Source organism: Budorcas taxicolor, chromosome 15, assembly GCF_023091745.1.
Source record: "Budorcas taxicolor isolate Tak-1 chromosome 15, Takin1.1, whole genome shotgun sequence".
In the NCBI taxonomy this organism is placed as follows: Eukaryota; Metazoa; Chordata; class Mammalia; order Artiodactyla; family Bovidae; genus Budorcas; species Budorcas taxicolor.
In genome coordinates this window covers 75,642,459-75,654,605 of record NC_068924.1, presented here as the reverse complement: position 1 = coordinate 75,654,605, position 12,147 = coordinate 75,642,459, and positions in this window count along the sequence as shown.

Below are 12,147 nucleotides of genomic sequence, written 5' to 3'. Positions count from 1 at the left end.
GTCACCGGGATGGGTACAGCTACCCTAGAGAGACAGGCTGGGCTGCAGTGTGCTAGATCTAAAAGGTGAGATTAGTGCTGGCTAAATGTTTCCTGCCTGAAGCAAGGATGTGACGGGCTGGCATGACCTCACCAGCAGGCAGAAAAGGCACACGGGGCCGTTACTTTCCTCCAGGAAGGGCTGACTCTCTCTAGCTGCTTGTATGTGACCTCTTTCTCTCCACCCCTCTGTCTGATAATCTCCTGCTCCAGCTTAATTAACATTTTTCTCTTTTAGAGGTCACTGTGATTCACAGTGAATATATGCCCACATCTTCAGACATGCTAGCGTGTCATCTGAAACAAGAGCTCCCATCTGTACCCCTACAATTTCTCTTCACACAGTAGGGTCTGGTTACCACTCTAGACAATACTACTCCTGGGCACCAAGGCAGAAACTGTCTCAACACCTACACAGCAGGTCTTCTCCTTGGATGCATGGCAACTATAGCCCAAAGTCAGGAAACACCGTGATACTACGGGTGAGTTGGGAGCTCACATTTAAGCCATACCTTCCCTCATTTAACCCTAATAACATGTGGCCCAGTAATTATGACCATTTTCCCAGGTGATGTAACAAGTTTCCAAGACAAGGCTGTAGAAGACGAACATGGGTTTGGATGCATGTTCTGCTGATGCCAAAGCCCACGCCCTTTGTCATGCTGCTCTTCTCCTGGGACACCCCAAAGACATGTCATCCATGCCCAATTTCAAGCTCTATGAAATCCAGATTCGTTCACAAAAGGAAGGTCAAGACCCCAAAGCCATGCCATTATGTCATCATTTGATCTGAGCCAAGGCCCCAAAGTTTCAGGTAGCCTTTACCACTTAGAGGGGCTTCCCTGGTGGCTCAGAGGTTAAAGCGTCTGCCTCCAATGCGGGAGACCCAGGTTCGATCCCTGAGTCGGGAAGATCCCCTGGAGAAGGAAATGGTAACCCACTCCAGTACTCTTGGCCGGAGAATCCCATGGACAGAGAAGCCTGGTAGGCTACAGTCCATGGGATCGCAGAGTCAGACACGACTGAGCGACTTCACTTTCACTTTCACTTTACCACTTAGAGCTTCAGGATCTAAAATCCATGGCCAAGACACTCTTACCTTCTGCGGTTCTGGGAAGCATTTCATTCCTGCCAAGTCACGGCGCGTGAGCAGCAAATGTCAATGGGCCTCCCCTCCCCCTCAGGAAGGTGGCTCTCCCACCTGTGAGAGTGGCCCTCAAGCCCAGCTGTCCTTCCAGGAGACTCAGTCGCACCCCGGCGCATGGGGGCAATGCCCCCCACATCTCCCTGTGTCCTCAAGGAAACCCACAACCAGCTGGGTGAGGTCCTGGCACAGGCTGTGGCCATGGTCCAGATTATAACTCCCTGGCCTCAGTTTCCTTCCCTGTACCTACACCATAGGATTGTATTAGTTAACACATACAGAGGCCTCACAATTCATAATGGCTATTCAACCTATGGTAGCTACTATTATTATCACCATGGATCCCCAACTCACCAGATGTGTTCAGATTTAACCACAAAGTTATCCAAATAGTCTTTCTCACGGCAAAACATGTTAGAATCAAACTAGACAACTAATCACAAGATGAATGAGATAAACTAAGGTACAGCCATACAATGCAATGAGATGCAACAGTTAAAAGTTAGAGGAAAGAGTATTTACTCTCAAGGGGGAAATGTTTGCAACATACTATCAGTACTTTACAAAATGCCCCTGAGACTAGCAGAGGAAAGTGAACTCATACCCCAGAGGGACAGAGATTCTTTTTGTTGTCTTCTGTATTTGCTGAAAATTTTCTGGATGTAACCATGTTTGTTTAAAAAAAAAAATTTTTTTTCCAGAAGACTTTCTACTGACTCCCCTGGTGGCTCAGAGGTTAAAGCATCTACCTGGAATGTGGGAGACCTGGGTTCAATCCCTGGGTCAGGAAGATCCCCTGGAGAAGGAAATGGCAACCCACTCCAGTATTCTTGCCTAGAGAATTCCATGGAGAGTGGAGCCTGGTAGGCTACAGTCCATGGGGTCGCAAAGAGTCAGACACGACTGAGCGACTTCACTTTCACTTTTCTATTGAGTAACAGCGACCTTCCAGGAAGAAGCCTCATGTTTATGCGGTGGGCTGCTGGGATACACCCTACAAATGCATCTACCCCAATTTTTAAAAAATTGAAAAATATAAATTATAAAGCATGTATAGCAGGTAACCCTATTTTAGTAGAAACAGATAGAACAAGCATAAAAAAGGACAAAGATCACTCATCAGAAAACGGTACCAGGAGTTAATTTCAAGGGAGCGGAGATTACAGATAATAATCTTGCTTTCTTTTTTTATTTATCTGTATTTTCAAAATTTTTATATTAAAAAAAAAAAAAAAAAAAAAAACCCTGAACTGACTCATAGGGGAATAAAGTCAAACTCTAGGTCAGGATCCTCCAGGCAACTGGGGATCAGCATGAGTGGATTGAGGGCAGCATGGCCTGAAGGTTAAAAAAAAAAAAGGCCAGGCTGTGAGTCTGAGTCCCACTACTCAACAGGCAGGTTACAACCCCTCAGAGTCTCAGCTCCCCTGAGAAGGTCCTAAGTTTTTATTCAAAGTACACAACACACTAGACAGACAGTGTCAGCTCCCAACCAAACCTATTCACCAAAGAATATAGGGCATGGCTGATAACTTGTCTCACTGGGGTGGTCCCCCCGAAGTTTCCAGAAGGGCAGCTACTTAAGGTCAGGCCTCCTCAGCTGCCAGTCAACCCACTCCCCTCCTAAGGGCCTTCCTGTACCAGCCACTGCACAATGGTCTGCAGTCATCTATGTGGGCACTGATTATGCATATTTGGGGACATTATGCTAGTTTTCCACTGTCTTTAGAGACAGAAACCACCTCCCCTCCCTGAGCAACACCTTCCACCTCTCCTTTCCGTGTAACAGTGGCTTGCAGTGTTCTTGGCAATGACTGAAGCCATGATGAATTCAATTCATATGCAATTCAGTACAAACACAGACACACAAATATATATATGCTTTCATTAAGCAGTTCTTGCCCATCCCACCTGCAGAAGATGCCAATATTTTCTATTCTATCATTTTTTAATGCTGATCGTAACTCATTAAACTGATTTTATGACCCATGGTTTCAAACATACCACTTTACAGCATGCAAGTCTATGATTTGGTTTTCTAAACTTCACTATAAAAGAACATTTCCTGGAACATATTAGATGGAACCATATACAACTGCCGGGATTCAAAGAACCAAAAACAGTAATTTCATATGGTTCAACCTAATAATTATGAATGAACCAAACTAGGGGACTCAACTGGCCAATTAGCCTCTTGAAAGCTAATTCTAAATTTGACTAATGCTAAAAACTGGGCTATATAGTGAATGTACATTATTATTGTACAACAGACAGATGGCACCTGAAATGGACAAGACAAGTCACAGAGAGACAGTCCAAGTCACATCTTAAATGGGAATGGCAATGACAAGCTCAGGGATGCTGTGAGAACTGAATGAGATCATATATGTTGAAGGCCTTGCAAACCAAATAGGTAAAAAATAATATTCTAGTTTCTATAAATAGTAAAGTATGCCAGCGTCTTAGCAAAATAAGAGTATGACTGTGGTCCATGCCTAGTGGGGAAGGTGTAACCCCCACAACAGACGGACATGAGAACATGGCAGCCGCTCAGCCAGCAGCAGGAACTGCAGCATCACCTTGTCACCATGGAAACAAGGTGGACCAGTCAGCACGGACTCTCTCAACTTCCCATCTTCTGCAATTACAGCCAAGAATAACCCCTTCAAACTCTCAGTTGGCAGCATAAAATAACGCCTCATGGTCCTAGAGAAAATGTGCCCAGAGATAGGAGGTGGCCACAGTCAGAGCTGGCCAGGTCACAAAGATAGGGATGCTTAAGGAAGACCCTGTTTCTTTAAGGGACACGGTCAATAGTCCTATGCTCTTTGGGGACAAAGATCACACTGGCCACTCTTCAGTGACATCTTGTCCTCATTTAACCTATATTAATTCAACTTGTCAAAAGAGAAATATAATTTAAATTACCCTAGCAGAGAAGCCTACACCGACATTTTTTTCACATTATACATTTTAATATATCTATCTATACACACACCCACACACACAAACACACACACATATATACATATATAGGTATATCAGTTCAGTTCAGTTCAGTCGCTCAGTCGTGTCCGACTCTTTGCCACCCCATGAATCGCAGCACGCCAGGCCTCCCTGTCCATCACCATCTCCTGGAGTTCACTCAGACTCACGTCCATCGAGTCCATGATGCCATCCAGCCATCTCATCCTCTGTCGTCCCCTTCTCCTCCTGCCCCCAATCCCTCCCAGCATCAGAGTCTTTTCCAATGAGTCAACTCTTGGCATGAGGTGGCCAAAGTACTGGAGCTTCAGCTTTAGCATCATTCCTTCCAAAGAAATCCCAAGGCTGATCTCCTTCAGAATGGACTGGTTGGATATCCTTGCAGTCCAAGGGACTCTCAAGAGTCTTCTCCACCACCACAGTTCAAAAGCATCAATTCTTCAGCGCTCAGCCTTCTTCACAGTCCAACTCTCACATCCATACATGACCACTGGAAAAACCATAGCCTTGACTAGACGGACCTTAGTTGGCAAAGTAATGTCTCTGCTTTTGAATATGCTATCTAGGTTGGTCATAACTTTTCTTCCAAGGATTAAGCATCTTTTAATTTCATGGCTGCAGTCACCATCTGCAGTGATTTTGGAGCCCAAAAAAATAAAGTCAGCCACTGTTTCCCCATCTATTTGCCATGAAGTGATGGGACCGGATGCCATAGATACATACATATATATATATGTATATGTGTATGTATACTATCCATTGTGGATTTAATCTCAAATTCAATTTTAAAATTTTGTAACACAATCTTTACAATTCAGAATTATGTCCTTTTGCTCTAACTTTAAAAATCTAATCCTTGAATAAGTGAAACAGTGTTCTTGTATTTCAAGATCAATTTACAAGGAACTTTAACATAATGTGATCTCATTTAACTTATCCAACTACCCTGTGTGAGAGGTACTACTGTTATACTAGCGATTTAGAAATGTGAACACCAAGGATCAGAAAGGTTAAGGCGCCTGCCCAAAACACACAGCTTTTAGATGGTGGAGCTAGGACTCCAACCTGGCGGTCTCGCTACGAAGAGTCTATACTCTCTTTATTGCCCAGAGGTCTTATTTAAATTTCAGTTCCTAAGGACAAGGGTTGCATCGAAAATAGTCATATTTTAGATATACTTATATTTGAATTATATTGTTGCATTTGAAACACAAATGAGAGAAAAGGACTAACTTTCTTCATTTCCAAAGAGCTTGCACAGAAATAGATAACAAAAAGACAATCTTTTTTTAATGAACAGGGAGTTAACTCTCCCCACCAAAAAAAAAGGAAGGAAGAAATGCAAATAGCCTGAAAAAATGCTCGACTAACTCAAAATTGAAGATATAACTAAAAGTAACAGGATATAATTTTTTACCTCTCAGGCTGATACATATTTTAAAACTTAACAATCCTCAGTTCAGCTTATAGTATGGAGATAACAGACACTCTCCAAGCCTATGTGTGCAGGTACAAATGGGCAAATTTAACAGCTATCAAATTTTCAAATGCAGGTTCCCTCTAAGCCAGCCATCCTAAAATTAGAAATTTACCCTATGGCTCCTGAAAGTTACAAGAAATATGTATCAAACACACTCTCTGAAGCATGATTTGTAAAAAAAAAAAACAAAAACAAAAACAAAAAAAAAAGGGAAGGAGGGGGTTGTCAGAAAATAACTAAAGTGTCCATTGACCGGAATGGCCAAATAAACCGTGGTAAAGTCACACATCAGAATATTAGGCATTTAAAAGAATAAATTAAAATTATGGGTCCAGATATGAAATAATCTCCAAGATAACTAAGTAAAGTAAAAGGCTAAAAGTAGAGAACAATGTATATATAAGGTTTCCTTTAATGTAACTTTTTAAAATGATGAACAAAGATACTTAAATATATTACATAGAAACATTTTTCCCCCTAGGAGGAAAACAAGGATACCCACAGTGGTTATCTCTTTGAAGAGAACTGATACTTTTGTAACTGTTACAATTTTAGATTGGAGGGTTTTTAACCTAGGCTTCATGGGCTGTTTTAAAGGGGCTGTAAAACTCCTGAAATTGGATACAAAATTGTAAATATGTCCATTTCTTTTAGGGAGAGGAGTCTTTACATATACATACTCTGCTGGGGTTGTAAACCTCGCCCTCCCCTAAAGATTAAGAACCTCTGTGTTGGTGCTAATTTTTAATATTCACTCACATCTCTTCTTAGAAGCCATGAAATAATCCTGGGCTGGGGCCAGCACAGGCACTCAGAAAAACACCACCCCATCCCTGCTCTGGAGAAGGGGATAGTTTGTGACATAATAACAACATTGTCTGCTCAAGCCTCAGAGAAGGCAACAGGGGACAGCTTCCCTCTAACAGGAAGAAGGAAAAGTGGAACTGAAAATTATTTGCATGTTTAAAATTAGACCTTCTGTGGGAGCTGACACTACTTGGCTTTCAAAGTGGCCCCCATCTGCTGTCTCATTACCACCACCCCTCACCCAGGCATTTACATGCCATGGAAAGGCTGAGACAATAGGGTGACTATCACAGAATCCCAAGGCTGATAACGAAGTAATAGCAAATTTCCTGCAGCTCCTGTCTTCCCAGCGGGCACCAGAAAAGCCACTGGAAAGCCATAGGGAGCGGGGACAAAACTGCTGTGGACTCCTCTGGTCTGACACAGCTGCAGCTTCCAGGGATCTCCACTTTGTCCCTCTCATCACCACTTCTTCCCTGGCAAACCCAGGGCCAGCCCTTTCTCTGGCGGGGAGTGGGGTGGGGCAGGGGGCAGCAAGGACACCACCAGCAGCCTGTGTCACAACTGTGACTGGTGAGCTGGGGGTGATCCGAGTGGTGCCAGCCCACAGCCTGTAAGAGACACAGAGCCAGGCTGCCTCTCTCGCTCACCACGACTGTCTGGGCCCCAGGAGGTGCGTCCCCCATTTAAGAAAGGTGTCACATTCACAAGGGTGCCATAACCACACCATTATTCACATCATTATTTTACTCAATATTTTTCTCTTGAAAATATATTTATTATTTAAGTATTTGTTTATTTGGCTGCGGCAGGTTTTCGCTGGGGCACATGGGATCTTCGATCTTTGTTTGGGCATGCGGGATCTCTAGCTGCAGCAGGTAGGATCTAGTTCCCCGAGCAGGGATCGACCCTGCCCCCTCAGCCCCAGCACTGGAAGCAAGGAGTCCCAGCCACTGGACGACCACCAGGGAAGTCCCCTCAATATTCTCCTTCAGCTCAACTTTTTTATTAAATTTCACACAAATTTATTTAGCATGACACTCATGGATTTGACATCTCACTTACATTTTTACTAAAAGCTCCCTAAAACGAATAATTACTATCTTTAATGTTATGTGTGTTCATTTTGCACACCCCTGGGGTTATTCTGCACCACTCTGTGGGAGACAATAAATACCTGTTCAACAAATAAATGACTTGAAGCCTCACATCCTCTCCCCAGATAACAGCAGAGGCCCCAACTGAACTTGAGCCTTAGATTTCACGGAGCAGTTCCCCTTCTATCTCACTTGATCCTCTCAACCACCCGGTGAAACAGGAAGTATTAGTCCCATTTTCCAGATAAGGAAATGAGAAGTCACAGAGGTTAAGTGGCTTGCCCAAGTTTATACAACTACTAAGTGACTGAGGGGGGACCTAAACCCAGGTCTTTCCATCCCAAATCCCATTCCGTCTCCACTAAGGCAGACCCGCCTTGCAGATTCAGGCTCCCAAACAAACATAAGCAGGGGAAGGGGAAGGCCCTACAAGCTGGTCCTTCACAAGCCAGTCACCTCCTCTCCCCCCTCCCCCGTTTTTTTTTTAAGTATAGTTGATTTACAGTGTTGTATTAATTTCTGCTGTATAGCAAAATAATTCAGTTATACCTATATAAACATTTTTTAAATTCTCTTGCATGAAGAGAATTTATCACAAGATATTGAATATAGCTTGCCCTGCTCTACACTAGGCCTTTGTTGTTTCTCCATTCTGTATATAATCGTTTGTGTCTGCTAACCCCAAACTCCCACTGCATCTCTCCCCCACCCCCTGCCCTGGCAGCAGCCAGTCTGGTCTCTCCGAGTCTGTTTCCCTCTCGCAGGCAGGCTCATTTGTGTCTCCTCCTCTCCCAGTTGAACACTGAAGACTCCGTAACACACTTTCTCACAGCACAGGACAGTAACCTGGGGCGCCAGAGATGGCAAACGTGGCTCTGCCGCAGACTATTGTGATGAGTCTTTGGTAAGTTCTGAACTTCAGTTTTCTCCCAGATAAAATGGGACCAGGAAATCCCCAGAAGTCCAGTCCAGTGGACACAATGCTTTCAGTGCCAGGGCCCAGGTTCAATCCCTGGGTGGGGAACTAAGATCCTACAAGTCACAGAGTACAGCCAAAAAATTTTTAAAATAAGTAAAATTTTAAAAAATAAGATGGGGCCATGAACAGCACCTACTTCTCAGTTATTTCTGATATGGCCAAATGGGATAGTGCATTAAAACCCTTAGCACAACACCTGCCACATATAAAGCTACCTATTAATTACAGTCTTAGTAGCAGCATTCTATTAGAAGGGAAATGCACAGAAAATTGCCTCTTACCCTGCACTCAAAATAATTCCCCTGGCCAAGCAGTGAATAAACTAAGTAAGTAATTGCTGATGATGTGCTGGTTAAACCCAGCAACTTTGCCTGGGTCTCAATCCCAAGCAAAAATTACTTTTAGGAGCTAAATAACCTCTCTGCTGACCAAAACTGCTCACTCGGGAGCCAAGATTCTCTTTGTTTAGGAAACCTTGGGTATTCCAGGGTTATCTTTATCACAGGGCTAAGGTTGAAGTCAGCTCAAAGTCACAGTCTAACCATAAACCAATTTGCTCTGTTTTCTTAAATTGCCTGCAAACAAAACATAATCATTAGGTTTTTTCCATTGTTGTTCTGAAGCAAAACAAAAATGTTTAAAGTTGCCTCTATGGGAATTTAACAAGCAATTTTGAAGGAGTCAAAATATGTTTTGTACCCTGGATGAAACAGGTAGGCAAGCAAACTTAAGGATTAGCTACAGGAGATAATAAACACAAACAGTTATTATTCACCAGGAAACAAGAAAATAAAATAAAAGCAAATCCAAAACACTATAAGACCAACAAAACAGCTGTCAGTCACCAGTTCGTGGTTCGGGTTTTTGTTTTGTTTTTTTTCCTTTATTTTAAAGAAGTCCATGATCAAGCTGATTTCAAAAGGAATCTGTAGAACTACTTTTCTCAAGAGAAGGAGACCAAGGGAGGAGGGGTGGATAGCTTTGTCACATTGCCTAAAACATACATACAAACCAAAATTAGTGTGCAAAAATGCTAGGAGAATGGGTGAAGTCATTGTAACCAGTCAAGCCCGCATGTTGGAATCATCCCCTGCCATCCTTCCTGCCTTGGAGAAAGGGGATGAGGAAACAGGTTCAAAAATTGCTTCTCCAGCCCTACTAAACACTGAGGCTTCTAGCATCTCAGCTTCCCTGCTTCTGTATCTGTCCTCATGAACGCCCAGAGTGCATTTTTTCCACAACTTGCCCATGTTTTCAACCTGCTACCATTGATTTCATTTTAAAACATACACACACACACACACACACACACACAATCCAAGCCTTACTAAGCCAACCAAGTGTTAGGGAGACAATCGGACCCCTTACCCACATTTCCTAAATGTATAAGCTTTGAACACCTCAAATATGACTTTCCATCTCAAATATGATTTGACTTTAACTTTCTATTTCATTTCTGAGTAAATAGCTGATAACAATGTTGTGATAGTTTCAGGTGGACAGTAAAGGCGATCAGCCAAACATATACATGGAAAATATGATTTGACTTGGAAAACTCTAGGGCTTCCCCGGCAGCTCAGTGGTAAAGAATCCACCTGTCAAGGCAGGAGACATGGATTTGATTCCTGACCCAGGAAGATCCCACAAAAAGATGGAAAAAAGAAAAACTCTATTCATACCCACAGTTTCAGGAGTACACAGTGAGGCAGCACTGTGCCTATAGTAAAATTAAGAACAAAGTGAAAAATGGTAACAACAACAAAAATCATGAAAATGAGAGATGCAGGCAAGGGACACAGGCTTCAATCCCATCCCAACTCCTCTACCATCTTGCCAGGTGGCCTCAGTCCAATCACTGTCTTCCCTGGGCCTCAAAAGCCTTATCTTTAAAAAAAAAAAAAAAAGGAATTTGAGCTATCTTGAAGCCTGGTCCAGCTCAAAAATGCACTGACTCCCTGAAACACACAACATCAAAATGAACTGTCGAATGTGGATTTTGAAGATGCTTTTTCGGAACGTCTTTTACATTTCCCATTTTATAATGCATCCAAAAATGAGAAATAAGACTCCTCAAGTTTCTACAGAACAAATTAGACAGGAAGGGAATATCTGGATAGGGGACGAGTGTCGCATGGCAAACGCTACTGAAACACAAGGAAGGGTTGGGCAAGAAATAAGTTTACCCAAGAAACTTTTCGCTGATTCCAAACGGAGCTAGCAACCACTATGGCCCATGGAAAATGGGAACTGCTATAAGATACATTTGTACCAAAGTAAACTAAAAATAAATGACGTGTCTGGTACAAGAGATCTTCAATATAAGGTGACATTTTTTTAATCTCATACACTGTTCTCCATGAATTTCCTTATAGGGACAAGGAGCAAGTCCATACACATTGTACCTTAATGATAATCCCACCTGGATGCCCTTTCGTGTTCATAAGGCTATTTCAGACACTGGCCAGTGAAAGCCCCTCAGACAAGCCCATGGGGCAGGTGGGGGTGGGTGGGTGTGTGTGTGTGTGGGTGTGTGTGTGTGTGTGTGTGTGTGTTCAGTCTCACTGGACTCTTTGTGACCTCCTGGATTATAGGCCACCAGGCTCCTCTGTCCATGGAATTTCCGAAGCAAGAATACTGGAGTGGGTTGCTACTTCCTCCTCCAGAGGATCTTCCCAACCCAGGGATCAAACCTACTTCTCTTGCGTCTCCTGCATTGTAGGCAGGTTCCTTACCACTGAGCCACCGGGGAAACCCATGGGGCAGGTGGTCCCATCCTACAAAAGCAATTAACTGAGGATGGAGGAGACTGAACTTGGCCCTGGAGCTGGTCTTCTGAAACACCTAATCACACATTCTCTGCAGGAGGTCACCGCACCTTCTAGGCCTTCCAGAGAGACTGGACAAAGCCTGCCCAGGAAAACTGAAGGGACATTGACAGCCAGAGAGCCCTCTGGGTGCAGAGAGCTACTGGAGCCCCCAGGCCCTAGCTACCTTCCTGTCCTGCCTGCTGGGCTGCATTGTTGCCCCAAGGCTGATGTTTCTGTTCTCAGGCAATCGTTTTATTTGTGCTTGAAAAGTTTTCCCTTGTAGTAAACCATAAGGGCAAAGAATCAAAAATACACAGAAAGATACATACGTGTATACATATAACCAAATCACTTTCCTGTACACCCGAAATTAACACAATAGTCTAAATCAACTAGCCTTCAATTTCAAGAAAGAAAGAAAAAGGAAGGGAGCTGGGATGGGGCCGGGGGGTGGGGGGGGAGGATAGTTTTCCCTGAAGCCAGGTTCCCTCCCTAGTCAATAACTCGCTTCCCAGGTTTCAAACATCCTGTTCTTAGAGCTGCCGTCTGCTTAAGAGACATTTTTTCCTTCACAAAACCGGCAAGGCCCTTTCCATCGCGGGTTCAAGACCGTAGCAGGCTCCTAGAAGGGAACGAACGCGCTGGTTCAGCTGCGGCGGCGGGGCTGGGCGATTCTGCTTTTTCACTTCTCTCCTTCCAGTTCCCTATCTGTGAAATGGGGACATCGCTCGGCTGCCCTGCCTCACCCTGTGGCAACACCATGAAGGGGAAACGGCGCTTTTCAGGGGGATGGATCGCCAAAACGCCAGG